Raw genomic sequence first — 19176 nt, 5'->3', positions numbered from 1 at the left:
TTTTCATCTCCGCACCTCTCAAATCTTCCCTGTCAAGCACTCAGCCTTATCTGTGTGTATCTGGGTTACCAGCAGAGCTTGTAAGAAGTGGTCTTATTAATCCTTCCACCTTCTGCCTGGGTGTAGCCAGCGCTCAGCTCACAGTTGCTTAAAATGCAGCAGAGCAGAGCTGAGGCTGGGAAGACTTCCCTTGGTCTCTACCGTGAAAGCCTGGGCACAAGTGCCAGCTGTTGTGGCTCAGTACCGAAGCAGCAGCAGCAGCTGCCTGCCACGCTGGTGCGCAGGAGCCAGGCAAGGCGCGGGAACTCGCCGTGAACTGTTGACAGTTCAGGGGCTGATCTGAATTTTGGAGCAGGGCTGTGAGCTCCCCAGCATCTCCTGGCAGGATGATCGGCTGGCTCGGGACACAGCTGTGAATCCTGGCAGCTCACCCCCAACAGCAAGCTCTGCTAATGGTTTCTCCTCTGGCCTTGGCTGAAGGGCGGGAGCAGGAAGAAGCTGCCCGCAGGGAGAGAGAACGTCTCTGGGAGATGGACGAGGATGAGTATGATGCCCTCAGTGCGGAGCAGAAAATTCAGCTTCATAACAAGATACGCCAAGTCCAGCGCGAGAGGAGGCAGAGGTCTGTGCGCCTGTAACTCCCCAGGAGGGTGCCCCTGCAGGGTTTTCCTGCTCCGGAGACCTCGGTTGAGCTCAGAGGGGTCACGGGGCGAAGGCCCGAAAGTGTCTGTTCCAAGAGGGCAGTTCCACCCTCCAGGTTCCCAGCAGAGGAAGGCCCTTCCTCCCGGGAGAGAACATCTTCTCTCCAGCTGAGCGGAGAGCCCGCGGGTTTAGACGGTGGCTGCCGGGACCTGGGCTCTGGGCTTGCCTGACCGCTGCTCTTAGAAGTGTCTCTAAGTTAATTACGTTGGTTCTCATCTTCACCCCCCTTCTTCCCCACACCAGAGGGGTTGTGGTGTGGCTTGGTGTGAGGCGCAGCTGTGCTGGCTTGGTTTAGATGCCAGTCCTGCCGTAGGGGAAGTCCTTGCTGATCTCCTAGGTTTTTCCTTCCTGAGCGACACTGGCCATAGAAGCCGGTGGCTCTTGGGCTCACCCTCAGCTGCAGCAGCAGGTCAGCCTGGGAGAAGCTCTGATCCAGCAAAGCAGCCCAGGAGGGGAGGCCGCAGGGGTTGAGGAGGATGCACAGGCTAAGTCTGAAACTGGGAGGGGGACCTGTTTAAAGCGAGCGTGTGTTTCCGCACTTCGTTCAGCCCAGGCTGACCTTACGAAGCAAGGCTGAGGTTTGGCTGGCCCTGGAGGTCCCCTCCCACCTCTCCTCACATGGGATATTCCCAGCCTCCCCAGGCTGAGGGAGGTCCACAGAGATGGCCTAACGGTTCTGCCTGGCCTCAGGGTCAGGGAACGAAGTGCAGGACCAGCTGGGATGGCGGCAAGCCCAGGCTTCTGGTGGTGACTCTCGGGCATGTTTTCTGTTTGGCTTGCTGAAGGGAGATGGAGCAGCTAGCTCGAGAGCTGGAGGAAAAGCGTCGGCAGGAGCTGGAACGCTTGAAGGAGGAAGAGCTGAAGAATTCTGAGCAGGGGAAGAGAAAGGCTGGAAAAGACCAAGAGAATGCTTTGAGGAGGAAAAGCCGGCCTGGTGGCAAGCAGGTGCGTGGTTGTTTACAGAGATGACTGAAAGCCCTGGGGACCTTCCTACGGAGCTGCGCCGTGCCCCAGGGAGCCCCACGCAGTGCTGGGGACGAGCACCTGTCAGGAGCAACATGTGGGGCTGTGCTGGGAAACAACCACCGGGGTCTGATCATGCTGCTGCTGCACCGGGGTGTCTTCCCATGGGTTTGCTGCTAGAGCTGCTCTACTAAGATCATGCCGCCTTTGAGTCCTGGCTTCATGTAACTCCACATACTGACTACTGAAGCCCTAGGTAGTTTTAGTCCAGCGTTTCTTCCCACTCTGCCTGTGACTTACACCTGTGAGCCATGATCTGTCTGGGATGTGGGGTCTTTTCCTACATGTCTGGCAGGAGATGCCCCCAGGCCTTAGGTATTCATTAGCAGGCAGACTTTGCAAAGGATCAGCCAGCCACAGGGATGCTCAGCGCACCAGAAATGAACCCAGAGGACTGCACGGGAGTAAGGAGGTGTCTTAAGTTCTCTGCTTGGGTTGGGAACCTGTTCTGTTCCTCAGCTGGTTTGCAGGACTCCTCATCAGTCTGACACTGAAGAGTTTGGTTTGTTGAGCTAAACTGGGTACCAGCTATGTTCTGAACTGGGATTTGTAGGGTGCCTAGCACAGGTCTCGAGCGAGGTTTGGGGTGCTATTGTAAAGATCATTGCTGCCCTACAGCACCTGAGTCAGTGCTTTGAAATGCTCACTGCTTTTTTTGCTCTTCCTGCCCAGGGCATGAACAGTCCCACCAGCAACACCAACACATCCAACAGCCGGAGGTCGGAGGTCGCCAAGGGGGTGGTCAAGACACGATCTGTAAGGAAGCACCCGGGCTCTGTTGCACGTTGCACAAAGGAAGATGAGCAAAAGCAGAGCAAGGTCACCCTGATGGATGCCCACCTGGCAGCGGCTGCACACCCCACAGACCTGGAAGAGGGGGAAACCAAAAATGAGGCCCAGAGTGACAGCGAGAACTTAGCCCTGAGGTTTAATATCTACGAGACGTCGCAGAAGGATGTTGCGCATATTTTGTCATCCTGGGACAGGGTTCAGGGTATCCTGCTGTTCCCCCTGAACCACGAGGACGCACGGCACCCAGCAGAAGAGCAGCCCCAGCACACATCCAGCCCCAGGAGCCGGAGGGACAGAGAGAAGGAGCATCAGGGGAGGCTGGAGAAAGAGCATCTGGCAGAAATGAAGGCTCTTGAGGATGCCAGAATACCTCAGCTGGAAGGGGAAGGTGCAAAAGGGTCAGCCAGAGGCCAGGGTGTCGGGGTGCCCTGCTTGGACATCCAGGTGCTGGGCTCAGAAGATGTGACTAGGAAGATCCTGGAGAGCAGCGAGCTGCCAGCGGCAGAGCAGGTAAAGCCCTGTGAGGCTCGGAGGCTGAGCCTGCCGTGCTCCTGGGCCCCGGTGCATCGTGTCCCACCAGGTGACAATGGCACAGAGCCTTGTCCGGGCCACCGATGATGTTCTACAATGGCTCCGCAGCAGCCCCATGGCTGCGGGAGGTTCTCACCATCCCTCAGGTGGGTGGGAAGCAGGAGTGCTCTCTGTACAAGCATCCCGTCTGTTGAGAGAATTTCCCAGCCTGGAAATCATTGCAAATGGTCCCAGGGCAGGGCAGCTCAGGTTTCCTTCAGCTGAGTCACTGCAGGGAGAGGTTTCTCTCTAGGTCCCACTTGTAGGTCCTGGCACTGCTCTGGAGCCTGCCCACTCCACTGGGCATGAAGAAGCACGGTGCCCGATATAAATAAACCCCCACCACATTGCCGAAAGCTCCGTGCCTTTAAGGAGTGAGTGTGAGGATGAAGGTGACAGGAGTACAAACAGGGTTTTCTCTTACGCTTTAGGTCCTGGATAGCCTTGGACTGGGTCCCTCCGGGCTTCCCATCCCCCCTACTGCTTTCTACTCCGTGATCCACTACCCGGCGGAGCGGATGGCCCCTGCAGCAGAAGCCCTCAAGCACTTTGTCTTTGTTGTGCCAGAAGGCGCCACTGCAGAAGAAGACAAGAATGCTGCCGTAAGTCTCGTGGATGCCCCCGTTGTGCCCGAAGTGAAGGTGCCAGGGCAGGGGGGTGGGTGGGGAAGGATCACTGTGATGTCTGTAAGATGAGAATAACGGTTTAAAAAAACACCTCAAACCCTCGCCTTGCCTTCAGGTCCTGGGCAAGGAGAGTGTTGTAGGCAAAACTAGACCTGATGAGGAAGACCAAGTCCCTGGGCAGATGTGGTTGTTTATTTAGTGCTTCCCCTAATTGTTAACAAACCCACAGCTTGCTTTCCAGGAGGGGGATGTCTCGGGGCAGGTCTCACCTCTCTGTTTTCTCCCTCCCCTTGTGGCTCAGACCCCAGAGGAGCAGGTCACCCCTGTGAGGAGCCAGTCGAGTGAGGAGAAAGCTGCGGGCAGCTGGGAGGCTGCGAGGGAGAAGCAGAGCTCCGGTCAGGGCAGGAGATGTCTCCAGGGGCTGGACAGGGAAGCACCCGTATCTTCTCCTGGGGCGCACCAAAGCGGCGAGGACATGGTCCCATCCCCGCCGAGACATGTCAGGTGAGCTGAGGGCTGAGGAGATCGCTCTGCTCCATGGCCACCCTGTCAAGTGAGGTCTGTCATCCCCAGCTCCTCAGGGCCCCTCTGTTGGTGCCTCCGTGGGATGGCGAGTCCACAGCCCTCCTCCTCGTCTTGTTTGCTCATTAGCCGTGTCTGAAGCCCTCTCTTTAACTGCCAGGCTGAGCAGCTGCCGGTGGATAGTGCCTGCCCGCGGTGAGGTGGAACTGAAGGTCCACTTCAGCTCCACGGTGCTGGGCCAGTTTGAGCAGACGCTGCGTTTCGAGATCCTGGGGACAAAGCGACTCTACCAGCTGCCCTGCAGGGGCACCTGCCTGTACCCCACCATCAGCCAAGACCCACGGTAAGGCTTGCCCCTGGGAGCCTCCCACGCTGCTCCCCCCTGGGCTCAGAGCCAGGGCTGCCCCTTGTACCCCGGTGACCTTCTGGCTCGGGCAGAGCGTGCTGCCTGAGCCGCCCAGCATCTTGTCCCATGCCTGGAGCTGGGAGTACTGGTACCACAGCCACCAGTAAGGGTTACGGCTTTCTGACCAGGTTTTCTACTTGGAGCATCTCACAGCTCTTCATTCCCTGTTTTCTCTGCCCAGGCTGGTGTTTCCCCACCGAAGGAAGAGCAAGGCAGACGACGACATTGTCTTCAAGCAGTATGTCACGGAGACGGGTGTCTTCCACTTTGGACCGCTGCTGTGTGGGAAGTCAAGAAACTGGTACGTGCTTCCCGCCCTGAGCGAGCATCCTGATGCGCTGCCTGCGCAGCATGGGACGTTGGGATGGCACCTCCAGGGCCTCGTGCTGTCACGGACACGTCTGGGGACGAGCCGTCCCAGAGGCACAATTCAGGGCAGGCCCAGGTGGAGACCTGCCTGGGAGATGCAGGGGGCTGAAGGGCCACAGATGTGTGAACTTGAGCAGATGATGGGCAAGTGAGTCCTGGAGGAGCAGGGGAGAGACGGAGCTGATCTTCCTCCCTGGTGGGTGCCTTGGTGGCCAGAGCCATGTGCTGCTTCCAGCCTGAAGGTCACTTGGAGCAGCTTGTGTCTCCCCGCCACATCTCAGCTTCGCCACCTAAGAAATGAACTTTATGGTGTTTTTTAAAAGTGCTTTGAGCTCTACAGGTGGACTGAACAAGCAATTATTTTGCTGATGGTTTTATAAAACATTCATCCGTTTGTAATATTAGTAAGGCCTTATGATTCGACCTGCCGATATGGGGGCGTGGGGGATCTGCAGAGGAATGAAAATGGAAATTGTTTCCCCGTCCTCAATGCTGGACAAAGTCTGCCGGAAAAAGTTGCCATTGTAGCTGCTGGCGCATTTCTATTTTTAACATAGCTTTTTTTTTAAATATTAGAAATTAAGTTCTCCTCTTCATGGGAGCTCTGGAGAGCCAGTGGTATTTTGACAACCCAAGCAAATGAAATCAAAACAGTTCAAAACCCAAAAGAGGATCTTTAGCCAGGCTGCTGCATGGCCTTGGGTTTCTGTTTGTGCTTTTTAACCCTTTAACTCCCAAATCTGCTCCATACCCGAGGGAAGGGACGTTTTTTAAATTCAGCATTCCTCTTGGGAATGAATCCTCTCTATTTCCTTCCCTCAGACTTTGAGCTAACCTGTGAAATACAAGGCAATCTCGTGACTGTTTTGGAAGACAAAAGCTAAACTATTTTTAAAAGCTCTTTCCAAGAGCATTTCTTTGTACCCTGCAGGGAAGGAAACCCAACAAAGAAAGGGGGAGAACCCACGTGCCTGCAGTACCTCTGTTTTTCCAGGCATCTTTGAATTTCTAATTTGTAAAATGCTCTTTAAGTGGCCTGTGCATCATCACGCGTCTGGGCTGGAGGCACCAAGTACAGGGGTGGACATCAAAGTAACGCAAGGATGGACACACATAGCATCCAGTGTGCCCCTGAAAATGATGCTTTTTCTTGGCCTGCTTGTTGGTACATGGTCTTGCAGTGCAGCCTCCCGCTGCCAGGACATGGCGCTTTCCTTGGTGTGGGATGAAGGCGACGGTCTCCTCTGCAGCCTTTTCCCCTTTTGTGGACAGGTACAAGGCACTGGACTGTCCCAGCAACTGTGAGACGATAACCATCCTCAACGTCACCCCCGTGGAAGTAGAGGCGCGTTTCTCCTTTGAGCGCGATCTCAAGGCGGACACGTTCCTTGTAGAACCTCCCAGCCTGAGGCTGAAACCGAACGAGAAGCAGGTAGGGGACAGCAGGTAGGGCAGGCACTGGTGTAAGTGCCCAGGAGCCATTCCTCCTGCTCACTGAGTGCTCTTCTGTATTTCTTGTTTCGGGGACGGGGCTAGAAGCTGAGCATTTGGGCGTACCCCACTTCAGCTGGTCTGGTGGAAGACAAGCTCGTCTGCCGCGTTAAGGAGAACCCAGAGCCGGTGGTCTTCCCCCTGTGCTGCCAGGGGGTGAAGGTGGAGCTGAGGGTCAGCCCCAAGCACGTGCATTTCAACAGGCTGCTTCTGCACAGGTCAGTCATCTCACGGCCCCTCTGCTGGGGACGGGTGCTGTCGGTGAGCTCCCCTTCAGCCTCTCTGGCTGGCTGCGTGGCCCTTCAGGCTGGATGTTGGGCTGGCGTCCCTCTTTCTGCCAGCAGTTCCCGGTCTCTTGCTCACCGTTCCTTGCTGGCTTGGTTCTCCCAGGACAGCCGCAAGCTCTGTAGCCCCCAGCAACGTGGTGCAATGGGCATCTTGATTCATTTGTATCTCGTCTGCTGGTTCGGAGAGCAGTGCAGTTGCTCCTCCTTATGTCCCTTCTGTTGGATACACCGTTAGCACCCAGCCCTTCCCCAGGACCTCACCTCTGAGACTTGTGACACAGAGAAAACATTTAACTAATGTTATGGATACTATAAATACTGGATGTGTATAGATAAAGATATATATATAAACTAATGCATAGGGCTGCTCCAAGATGCATTCAGTTGCAAGGCCTATCCTGACCATCGAGCAGCTGGTGCAGGGTGTCTTTCTGCCTCTGCAGGGAGGACAGCAAGACCCTGGTCCTGCAAAACAGCACCCTGCTGCCTGTGGCCTGGCAGCTCTGTGGGCTGGAAAACCTGGGCGAGGACTTCTCCGTGTCACAACGCGAGGGCATCGTGGCTCCGCGCACGGAGTTTGACGTGCATCTGTATTTCAAGCCCACAAAGGCTCTCAACATTGAGAAGAAGATCCGACTGGAGGTGAGGGGGGGACTGTGCCCTCCCTGGCAGGGCAACGAGATCTTCGGGGTGGAGGCTGTGCTTGAAGGGTTCCCTGCAAAGAGGGGGACAAAGGATGAGCCTTCCTGAGGTTCCTTTCTACCCGCATCGCCGGGGGGGCAGGCCCTTAGCAGCAAGGAACTTGCTCTTATAGCTGAGCTTCAGGGGGCATGTGTGCTGCTGGGCCAGGAAGAGCTGCACCTGAGGGACACAAGGCTGCTGTGACCCCAACTTCTGCTGCCTCAGCCTGGGTTCACCAGAGCACATGGTGCATCCCTGAGCATCTGCGTCAGCCCAGACAACCAGGCGCTGTGTCCTGAGCGCACGTTACAGCCACCTTGCCGCTGTGCGTGGTTGAATGCTGCTGTTTGGTTGTCCAGACCTCGGCGTGCTCCCTGCGCCCATGCTGGAGCCTGTCCGGAGCTCTTAACGGAGAGCAACAAGCTGTCACCCTGGGGTTTTGTTCCCCGTGGTTTGGGGGCTGCACTTCAGTGAGGATGCTGGGTGATTGAAGAGGAGAGGGTTGACGGTCAATGCCACCTGCTCTGGGACACCTCACAATTCTTGAGGTTGTTTTTCCATTGCTGTGTCTCCCCGGGTGCTTCCGCGGCAGCACTCCCTGCTGAAGGAGTGCCGAGCTGGGCTGGTAGGGCTTCTTACTGCAGCAGCATCTCGCTGGGTCAGCCCGTGAGATGAGCAGGTTGGGAGAGTTTGGGAATCCACAAGTGCTTGTCAAGCAGGGGAGGCCATGGTGGAAGCAGCCAGCAGAGACAAGGACTCGTACGTTGTCTACCAAAAGAATTTAAGAGAACGGTCTAAGCAGTGTTCGTTTCTCGCTGCCTCAGGTTTCAGATGCAGAAAACATCCTGGGGATTGTCCAGACTGAAAATATCCTCATTTCTGCAGAGGGCTATGACGTTGCTCCAATCATCAGCATTCCTAAAGGTCAGTGGATGCCCCAAAACAAAGCAGTCTGGGTGTGTTGCCTTGCCTTGGCAGGTGAGCAACCAAAGCGCTTGGGATGGGGTAGCATGCAAGCGTGGCCCAGTCACATAAAGCGCGTATCCTGCAAGTTGAGTGGAGTGAAGGGCTGTCAGGGCACAGCCAGCCTCGAGTCTCTCGCCCCTGAGCTTTGCAGTGTGCAGGTTGGTCTGGGGGCTTAGAAACAACAGCGATGTGAGCGAGCAATTGGCAGCTCCTGAGGGCTCAGCAGGGCACACAAAGTTGTCGGATCAGTGCTTGGAAGCAAGAAGACAGAAACGCAGCTCCTCACCTGCTAAACCCTGCAGATACCCTCCGAGTAAGAAGAGCAAGGGCAGCAAAGTAGCTAAAGAAAATTTCCAAGAATGGAGACTTGCTGAGAAGGGTTTTGGGCTGCCTGAGAACTCCAGGTGTCATAGAACAGTTTGGGTTGGAAAGGACCTCAAAGATTGTCTTGTCCCAACCCCCCTGCCATGGGCAGGAACACCTTCCACTAGTCCAGGTTGCCCCAAGCCCCGTCCAACCTGGCCTTGAATGGGGCAGCCACAGCTGCTCGGGCAGCCTCTGCCAGTGCCTCGCCACCCTCACAGTGAAGAATTTCTTCCCAACAGCTAATGTAATTCTCCCCTCCAGTTCAAAGCCATTGCCCCCTGTCCTGTCACTACAGCCCCCCCGGAAACACCTGTCCCCACCTTTCTTATAAGCCCCATTTCAGTATTGAGAGGCCAATTGAAATTGGCCTGGAAGTGTTGAAATATCTGTCTTGTCACTTGGTGTGGTCTGTAGCAGCTCACTAATACTCCCCGTTTCTTGCCTGGCTCTGCGGGTTTTCTGCAGGTGCAGGTGGCACCGTGGATTTTGGAGTCCTGAAAGTCCTGGATGATGCAAAGCAAGTGCTGACTCTGAGGAACAAGGGGAAGTACGAGATTGCGTACAGGTGGGTCCAGCTGCCTGGTCTGTGAACGCGTGGTGCCACCATCTGCCCAGGCCTGCCTTCTCCTCCTGCCCTTGGCTAGAACCGCTTCCCGTGCTGGCTGCCTCGTGGTCTGGTTAAATAAAAAGCCCGGGCTCCCTAATCTCAAAGACTTTAAGGGAGAATGCAGCCCCACACCAGCAGTCCTTCACAGCTGAGCAGGAACCAGAAGGAGAGACCCTGAAATTGAAGCCACTCACTGCTGAGATCCATTGCCTTCCTCTGAGGGGCAGCTCCTTTCTCTTTATGACTCTTTAAAGGAGGGGATGAGAAAATTGGGTGTCGAGGTTAGTTTGCAACACTCATGATGGTCTGCACTCTGTCAAGATCTGAGATTCCCCAAGCAGAGCTGGACTCATTCCCTTTTAATTTTTTTATGGTCTTATGTCAAGTCCTGGCTGTGCTGGTGGCACTTGTACTTTTAACTGCAGAGGTCTTTGTTCCTTTCCTTTCTCCCCAGTTTCCAGCTGAAAGCTGCAGGCACCACCATACCAGACCTGGCAAGCCACTTCACTATCCAGCCGCAGAAGGGCCTGCTGGCTGCCTCCGGGCGCCCTGTGCAGGTCCAGGTGTTCTTCCACCCCAAGACGGAAGTGAATATCGAGGACAAACCCATCCTGCACTACCAGGTGAGCTGCCCCAGCCAGGCAGTGGTGGCACAGCACGTCTTGGGAGCGTGAGCAGGACAGGTGCCTTCTGGAAGGAGGGCTTTAGCTGGGTAATTCTCGTAGGTGACAGCAATGTCTCAGAAAACATTTGTGATGCTTCCTAAGCGGAGCTGAAAGTCTGGCTCCGGAGGAGGCGTTGAAACAGGGAGGATGAGCTGGTGGGGACCTGGGGTGGGATCAGGGAACAGAGTCAGAGGCTGGCCTCTTTGCTGGTTTTACCAAGCCCTCCTCTGGCTGCAGGTGATGGAGCCCAGCATCTGCGGAGGAGGCGAGACCGTCGCCGTCATCCCAGTGAGGGTGTCGGCGAAAGCTGTGTTCAGCAAGTACAGCATTCACCCCGCCTCGCTCATCAACTTCGGTGCCATGGTGAAGGGCAGCAGGAAAACCTGCACCTTCATGCTGGAGAACAAAGGCAGCCTTGACTTTAAATTCCTCATCTACCGAGCAGACCAGGACGCATCCCGATTGCAAGAGAAAAGGTGAGAGAAGACCTGCACCACCTGCCCTGCCTGAGGAGGCACGACAGCATGGCTGGTGTGTGACAGGCAGCCCAGACACCTGGGTTATTGTCCAGTTCACGTCACCTGCTTGTGAACAGGGAGTGGAAAAATGCCTCAGTGTCCCCGTGTGTCGGGCAAAGCTGGTGATACAGCTGAGCTGTCCGTAAGCTGCAGGAGGTGCCGCCGGGGGCTGCGAGGGGCAGGGAGGCTTTCCTCGGTGGGGAGGGGAAGGTCAGCTTTGGCTTCAGAGAAGACGGGGTGGGGGCTCAGCATGATGGACGTTTCTGCTTTCTCCTCTTAGTGGATGTCAAATGAAATCTGCCCACTCTGGCAAGAGTGAGAACTTACACCAAAGGACTTCCTCAGCCAAGAAAAGCAAGCGCTCGCTGCAGAAGGTTGCCAGCCCCTTCATGCAGGTGGGTGGCTCCCGCTCCCCAAGACACACTGCTGTGGGTGCTGTGGGAGGACGCTGATGGGGACTCATCACCGTGGGATGGGACATGGTCTGCACGATGGAGGTCCGTCATCTCCCAGCCACAAGCAGAGGCAGGAGCTGCTCAGTTGCACTGACAGTCCCGTGCTCCGGCTCAGACTTGGAGTTGTGGGGTCAAGAGAGAGGAGCAGGTCCCGTGTTTGGTGGCTGCTAGCCAAAATAGGTCTGTGAATACCACAGATGTGGGCACGTTCCTGTTTGAAGTCCCACTCCATAGATACCAGCTGACCTTGTGTTTTCGTCTTCCCAGTCCCCTCTCTTCCCTCCCGTCACTTCTCACAGTTATTTCTGCTCTCCTGTTTTACCCCTGAGGCTGGAGGATCCCAGCTAGCACCTTCACCTTTTACACCCAAACTCCTTCCTGTGTGCCAGCCAGGACAGGCCTGCAGCTCCTCCTGGCTTGTCCCTCTCCTCCTGGCTTGTCCCTCTCCTCCTGGCTTGCTTGTTCCTCTCCTCCTGGCTTGTCCCTCTCGTCCTGGGGCTGCCTCTGGGCCGTGCAGTCATCCCTCCCTGCCCTGGGACTGGGGGCTCGGCCTGGCTGGAGGTTGAGGAGTGGCGTACTCCTTGCTGGGGATGCTCAAGGCTGGGCTGCTGGACATCAGCCTTCTCCTGGGACTCTTTCTGCAGGCTCGCATCACTCTAGGCATGTTCACGGTGTACCCTGGCTTTGGTTCCATCCCTCCTGGGGGCCAGCAGATGATCACGGTGGATTGCTCTGCGGAATCACTGGGGACGTGCGAGGAGCACCTGCGCATCGATATCAGTGACAGAGACCCCCAGGACAATCCCCTCGGCATCCCCTATACCCTGCTGGCTGAGTCCTGCCTCCCAGGTACGCCCCGTCCACAGGTTCCCGCAGCCAGACCTGCTGCTGGTCAGCACCTGAACTTACTGCTTGGTTAGAGAGGCGCCCTGACCTTGAAGCTAAACCCTAAAATCCTCAGAGGTTCCAGTTCTTTTCAAGTCAGCCAGCGGGGAGAGGCTGGGAGGGATGCATGGAAGGATAAAAGGAAAGCAATACTCCTTGACTGGGACTGAGCTCCATCCTCGCAGCCGACTCCCTGCCCAAGGCTGGGTTTTGCAGTGACCTGGGCAAAAAGGGTTTATCAAGCCTTCCGAGAGGCCAGCAGGGTCCCGAGAAATTCATCAGGAATTCAGCATTCAGCCCTCCCTCTGCTCTGCTCGCAGCATTTGTGGTTGATGACATCGAGTCCATCTTTGAGGAGCACCGAATCTGCAGCAACGTCAACCTCTGCCAGACCCCGCAGACGGTGCGAGACAAGGGTGTGTATGTCAGAGATGAGAACAAGTTTATCTTCACCGATGTTCGGGTTGGGCACCGGGCCACAGCTCGCTTCAAGATCCACAACGTCAACAAAGTCCCCTGCAATGTGGTCCTTTCCATCAAACCCATCGCCGGTGAGGTAAGAACAAGAGGCCAGGGTGACCGTTGCTCTTTACAGGCTGCGCTGCCTTGTTCTCCAGACTCGCTGCTTCCTCTTGCCCGCACTAGTCCAGCTCCGTGCAGGTCAGGCTGCAGGGGGGAGCAGCAGTGCCAGGGTGGCAGTTCTGAATTTGGCACGTCTCGAGCAAGGCTTTGGCTCGCCGCTCTGGGTCTTTGGTGGGAGACCCAAACCCTTCTGCACATCTCTTGGAAGCCCGCTCGGAGGGGGCCTTTACTGGCCTGACGTGCCTGGGCTCAAAGCAGACCATTCCCTCAGGCTCCCTGGCCTTTTCCTTCTCTTTAAAGGCCAGTTTGAGGTTAGTCGCGGGGTTTCCGTGCAGTGCCCCCCTCCCTTGTGTGCTGGGGTGGCTGCCCAGTGCTCAAAGCCAGCTTTTGCGCTCCTGGGCTCCCTGTGCAAGGTCAGCACCGCTTTGGAGTCACCCCCTGCGATGGAAGGAGCCTGCCCAGGGCAAGCAGGAAGGGAGACACGCTGTCTGGGGCTGTTCCCGCTGACGCATATAAGAATAAGACTGCGTAAGAAACACCGAAGGATGTTTCCTCCTAACAGGGCTCTGTGGGTTCCCCCAAGTTTCACAGCCCCATCAGGGACATTTTCAAGGTGGATCCCGTTCGGATGTGCGTGCCCAGCTGCTCCCACGCCTTTGCTACGGTGACCTTCACTCCACAGATGATGCAGAGCTACCAGTGCACTTTTGAGGCTTCCCTCGATGTCCTGGCGAGGTAACTCCCCCTGTGAAATCTGGGCGGGGGGACCTGCCTGATGGCTGCCCCTCCTCTGGGAGGACCCCGACCTCTTGTTAACCCTGATGCTCTCAGTAGCCTTAGGCAGAGTGCTTAGCATTAGAGAATAGAGGAGGCGGTAACTACTAGACAGAGTAGAAGGAGAAGGGGTTATAGCTTAGCCTCGAGTGACTGTGAAGACAGTGCAGCATTTGGCAGCCAACTGGGAGTTAGTGAATCCGAAAGAAATGGAGATGTGCAACAGTTGAGCTGGGGCTTTCCAAGGACAAAGGTTTAGATGAAGCCGTTTCTGTGCCAGCCAGCCAGCGTGCGTTATTTCCTCCTTGTTTCTGTTAAAATGAGATGATTGTATGTGATTACCTGGGGTATGTTAAGCTATTCTCTGTCAAAGGAGCGACTGGAGCCCTTCTAAAAGAGGAGCCCAGTTCCCCTGTCCTGGGACGTGTGTACCAGGGCCCTGACCGGCTCTTCCCCAGCCGTTTAGTGGCTGAGTCAGGACAAGTCAGCTTTCTGCTCTAGTACGCAATTCCTTTTTTAGCGTCCTTGGAAATAATCATTACTGATGGTGCTATTTATTTTTCCCTTCTTGCTTTTATACTATTTCCATGCTGCGCTCGTGCTTTTTGCATGTGTCTCATATCATCGCAGCCAGTGAATTTGCCATGTCTCACCTGTCGCCTCATTATTTACCTGCTGTGCTGCACGATTCGATTCAGTGACATGTTCTTTAACTGCTACTCTGGAAGGCTCTGGCTCTTCAGAGCTCTTGTGAATGGCCCTGATCGGACTGGGAGGAGGGGGGTGGAGGAGACCTGTGTCGTGGGGTACAGGAGCACCAGCCAGGGGAAATGCAGTGGGTGGCCCCTGCTTTGTTGCTTGCCAGGTGGGAAATTGGTTAGTGCCAGCCGTCATGATTTCTCCTCTGCCTTTCCTGCAGCCCTGCAGCAATTAAAGCGCAAAGCCTGACCTTCCGTGTCAGTGGAGATGGGACTCTGCCTCGGGTGACAGTCCTGCGCCCGGTACTTCACAGTAAGAGAGGGAACCCTCTGCTGGTCTTTAAGAAGCTGTTGCTGGGTGATTCACAAAAACTCCCTCTGGTCCTTCGTAATGGTGGCACCCTACCTGTCCAGGTGAGGACCTGCTCAGGAAATGCTCTGGTCTGGGAACAAGTGCTTGTCTCGTGGAGAAGAGGTCCCAGGAAGCATGGCAGACCTGGAAACAGCTCTCAAATTCTTTTTAAGCAAATGAATGACTTGTAATTTCCAGGAAGAGAGTTCCTCTTGGAAATGCGATTTTTCTGACTAGCCTATCCTTTTCAGTTAAATGCAACGCAAGAAAGTTGGTGGGGTGTTTTCCCCCCATCTCTCTTCTCACGCTTTGATTCTCGGGTGGGCACGTGTGATGTCCTAGTTGCATTAGATTGTATTTGATCCCATTTTACTACACTTTAATGAAAAATTCTGTTCATTACTTTTGTATCCCAGCGCCTCTGAACACTTCTTTTTTCTGTCTAGTTTTACTTGAACTTTGTAAGTTTAGCTACGAGCTGTGTTTGAAGCGGAGAAGCATGCTGGATGCCCCGTGCTGGACCAGCACCAGTACGGTGCCAAACCCACGTGTCACCCTGTACCCACACCAGTGTGGTTGTGCTCTGTGTTCCTTTTTCTCAGTTGACGATAGACCTGTTGGATGAAGCGGGAGTTTTCTTCTTGAAAGCCAGGCCCACCACACAGTGCGTCTACCAAGCTGGGGGCGTGAAGGAGGACTCTCCTGCAGGACGTAAATCCAGTAAGCGTGAAGCGCGGTCATCCACACAGGGGAGAAATGTGTGCCCTGCTCTTGGCTTGGCCAAGCAGCCGCCAAATGTTAGATGTTGTTTCTTTGCTGGGGCTCTCTGTACCCCCAGCTTTTCATGTGGACTCTGCGCAGGGCTTCCTTCTAGAAAGTGGTTGGAAGTTTTTTCTGTTCCTCTGGACATGGTGGGTTGAGTTGCGGGGGCCTATCACCACTTCAGCGGACTATCTGAGGTCTTTGCTGCGTGTGAGAGTAGCAGCCTGAATGGAGGCAGCCCCTGAGCCCACAGCCAGCCAACAGAAGCCAAACCCATTCTTTGGCTCAGCTTTACGTGTGCCAGGAGCTGACTGACTGCAGTTTGAGTGAGCGCTGGGTGTTAACCTGTGTTTAAGACACTTCAGCAGTGATACGCGTGGTGCTGTCGTAGCCTTGTGAACATAGGAGGAGGGTCTGGCACCATTGGTGGGAGAACCTGTGCTTGGAGGCAGCTGGGTTTCAGCCCCTTACGCCCCACGGAAATATTTCAGCGGTACAGCTGTATCACTTGTCGCTGATTCCATTGCTGTGCAGAGAGAAAGCCTCACACCGCTCTCCTGGTCCTGCTCCGTGGGGAATTAGCAGAGTTTGACGTGCTTTTCAAACCCACCCTGGCCCAACGTGTGGAAGGCAGGATCCACCTGTCAGTGGTGAACAACCCGTATGAGGAGACCGACATTCAGCTGGTGGGCGAAGGCTACGAGGATGACTTCACGCTAGATAACATCCACGGACTGGTGGCAGACAGTGAGGAGGAGGAGAATGCTGAGGGCAATCTAGAGGAAGACGTAATTGAGGGTAAGAGAGGAAAGGCTGCCCAGGTGGATCAAGGAACAGGAAAACAGACGTTTCTGCTCACCCTGTGCCGCGCACCTGCGGTCCAGCTTCAGCAGCCAGATCCTGCTGCCTTTTGTAGCCTGCAGAGGCTTAAGAGGCAGCTTGAGAGCAGAAGAGAAGATCTTCTGTCAAGGGAGAAGCTTGCAGGCTAGCAGGGAAGGGTCAGAGATACCCACGTTCAGCTGGGTATCTCCAAAAGGAGGGCTGCCAGCCCATGGTATGCTATGGAGATGAAGCCTGTGCCTAATGATTTGTGCCCTCGATATACGCAGCCTGTGCTGTCACCCCCTGACCTGGCGGTCTGGGAGCGTGCTGGCTCTGTGCAGAGGGGCAGTGCATGCTGTGCTGCGTGGCTCTGCACAGCCACAGCCACGGGTTTAGGCATGTGGCAGGGCGCTTCCATGGAAGCGGGAGGATGGGGAACTGCGTCTCCCCAGGGAGGAAGGCTTGGAGCAAGGAAGAGTTGGCCACGCCTGTCTCTGTGGATGTGAGGGGGGTGGATGGACCTCAGGCACACTGAGACCTCCTGCTCTCATTCCTAGCAGCTGCCAGAGTGAATCACATCCCGTTTGGGGACTGTCACATTGGGAAACCCTACAGCGTGACCTTCACCATCACCAACCGCAGCAGGACGGAGGCGATGCGGTTTGAGTGGCTGGCAGACACCCCATTTCACTTCTCCCCCAAGGTGAGTTTGGATGGCTCTGCCTTTTCCCATTGCTCCAGCCCTGCCCGGCGGGTTCCCAGGAGCTGGCAGGGAGTCACCATGTACTGGTGAGAGCCTGTTTCAGTGCCACAAAGGAGCTGCAATCCCTGGCTTAGCTGGCGCGGGGCTGTCAACCCCACAGAAAAGGCTCAGTGTTACGGGAGGTGGCATCTTTTGTATTTTCCTCTGTCAAACCTCAGATGAATACACGGTAAGAGGCAGATTCCTGGCACAGCTGCTCACCACATCGACCTCTTTGCTGTCAGTCCTGCCCTTGCTAGTGATTCCAGTTTGGTCTTGGCTCTCTGGTTCTCCCTAGGTGGGACACCTCCATGCTGGCTGTGCTAAGGCCATCACAGTGACCTTGAAATCGGATGTCGCGGTCACCTTCAAAATGCACCCTGTGAAGTGCAAGGTGGCTAGGATCACCTTCGCGCTGCCGCCGGAGCAGATTAAAGACTGGGATGACTGCCTGCGCACCATCAAGTGGGTGGATACCACCATGAGGGGCCCAGGAGCCACGTGGCCTGTGAAGAAGAAGGTAAGAAACGCAAACAGGAAAAGCTAACGGAGCTGCTACAAAAAAACCCTGGCAGGCCACCATCTCTGCTGGCTGAGCAGCTCCTGCATCCTCCTGACATTTAATCCATCCGTGAGGTTCACCCGCAGTGCGTTTTGGGGGAGAGGCAGATGCAGTGACCTGTGACACCAACACAAAATGGGGAGGTCTTTTGACAAGACACGTTTAGCCACATGCAAACTACCGGTCTCTGCCAAAAGCTGAAGTGTTGCAACCTGTTTGAACGGGAGGGCACATTTTACGATTTTATCACGTTTTGTGGTGTTAAAATTTCTTCATCAAATTCAGTGCCTTGTCACCAACAGGGAGTTTAAGACGCTGCACTCTGACTCTTGTTTTGGAGTGGAGAGCCACACTAGTGCTCTTGTGTGTGCGCTGGCCAGCCCACCGGCACATGGTGGGTGAGCTGTCAGCTCTGCCTACACCGATAGCAGAGATTTTGGTGGTGGTGCCCATGTTGTGTGGGATGTCTCATTGTGGAGCAGCCCGGGCGCTGCGTGGCAGTCGTGCAGCAGTCTGGAGAAGCATCGCTCCAGAAACTGCCACACACACATACCTGGAGTGACAGTTCCTCCCTAGTTTCTGAGCCTTTTTAAGACCTGTAAACCACACTTCTTCCCCGTCAGCAGCAGCACTCGGAGGCTTTCCTAGTGAGTTCGTCCCCATTCCAAAATGCCCATCCCCAGCCCTCACCAGCGTGGCTGTTGCCCCACACATGGTGTCTGGAAAGCACCTCCCGCTAAGACAAGAGGGAAAAGGTGCTTTCTGGTTTGGTTCAGTCTTGGGGTTCTCCATCCACAGACCTCCCACAGGGGAACTTAATCCTAATTTAGAGGCCTGCTGGATCTGTAGCGGGCCATGAAAAAGGTCTGACACTCTACAGGGTTGAAACACAGGGAGAGGTACCTATGACCCGGTCATTGTCCCCATGGGTGTACTCTCAGTCGTGGTGGTGATTATGGTGTTCAGTCGGTAGAAACAAACACTGTAATGGAAGGGTTAAATTTTATCACCTTCCCGGGGAAATAAATGGGAATGGTCCTTTCTAGCCCCTGTACGTGGCTGATCTTGGAGGCCAAAAGCCTCCTCTTGCTCAGCCGGGCTTTCTAGGCTCTGCTCAGTGATTCTTCCCTTTCCTGTTTGGAGGTGATCGAGACAGACCCAGAACCAGCTCACACTGTCCTGGAGGAGAGCAGCCGTGAGGTGGAGCTTTGCCTCAGTGCTGTTGTCGACTACGCTGAGCTCAAGCTGGATACGGACACGATTCAAGGAAGTTCAAGGAGACCTTGCTCTTCCAGATGAGGACATTCACGTGAGAGCCAGAGGCCAGGCAGGGACCCGTGCGTGGGAGCTGCCTTTGCCCAGGGCTGACCTGGTGCCTGCTTCGCCGGAGCCGTGCCGTGCTCTCTGGTGGCCTCTGCTTCTCCTTCTACTCGTGGTCTGGCGAAAATAAAGGCAATAAAGTGCCAATAAAGGCAAAAAAAACCCCACTGACGTGTTTATTGCTTGGCCACTTAATAAACCTCTTCTAATTTCTAACTGGGTGGTTAGGCCTGGCGGGGGGTGGGGGCAGGGGTGTGTGTGCTGCTGCCTGCTGGTTCTGAGGTTTCAGCTTCCACACATCCTGGGCGCCTGGAGATGCCTCACATGTGGACTCGAGTCCCTTCTAGGGCTTTGTGTTCAGTCTCACCTGCTGTTCTTCTCTTTAAACAAGTCATGTATTGTTTCATCCTGTCCAAGTCCTGGCAGGGTGCTGGGGCCTGCGTATCTGCACGTAAAGCCAAGCAGGAGATGGTGGCCGCCATCCTGCCAAGACGTGCCAGGAAAGGTTCGATTCTGCCATGCCTTTCTGCTGACAACAACCATGGGTTTGCTTCCATTGCGTGTTGCCTGTCCTCATCTGCTCGAGGACAAGTTTGCAGTCAAAATAATGTCAAACTGAATAAGACCCTTG

At 55.3% G+C, this 19176-nt stretch overlaps 1 pseudogene; it reads left to right on the top strand.

Moving 5' to 3' along the window:
* LOC129735133 (hydrocephalus-inducing protein homolog) overlaps nt 1-18707 on the top strand; it is a 99131-nt pseudogene extending 80424 nt beyond the window's left edge.
* The last annotated feature ends 469 nt before the right edge of the window (nt 18708-19176 follow it).

The sequence above is a fragment of the Falco cherrug genome, unplaced genomic scaffold (genome assembly GCF_023634085.1).
Source record: "Falco cherrug isolate bFalChe1 unplaced genomic scaffold, bFalChe1.pri scaffold_41, whole genome shotgun sequence".
NCBI lineage: Eukaryota > Metazoa > Chordata > Aves > Falconiformes > Falconidae > Falco > Falco cherrug.
The sequence above is the reverse complement of the archived record's forward strand: the minus strand, read 5'-3'. Positions and strand labels throughout refer to the sequence as shown.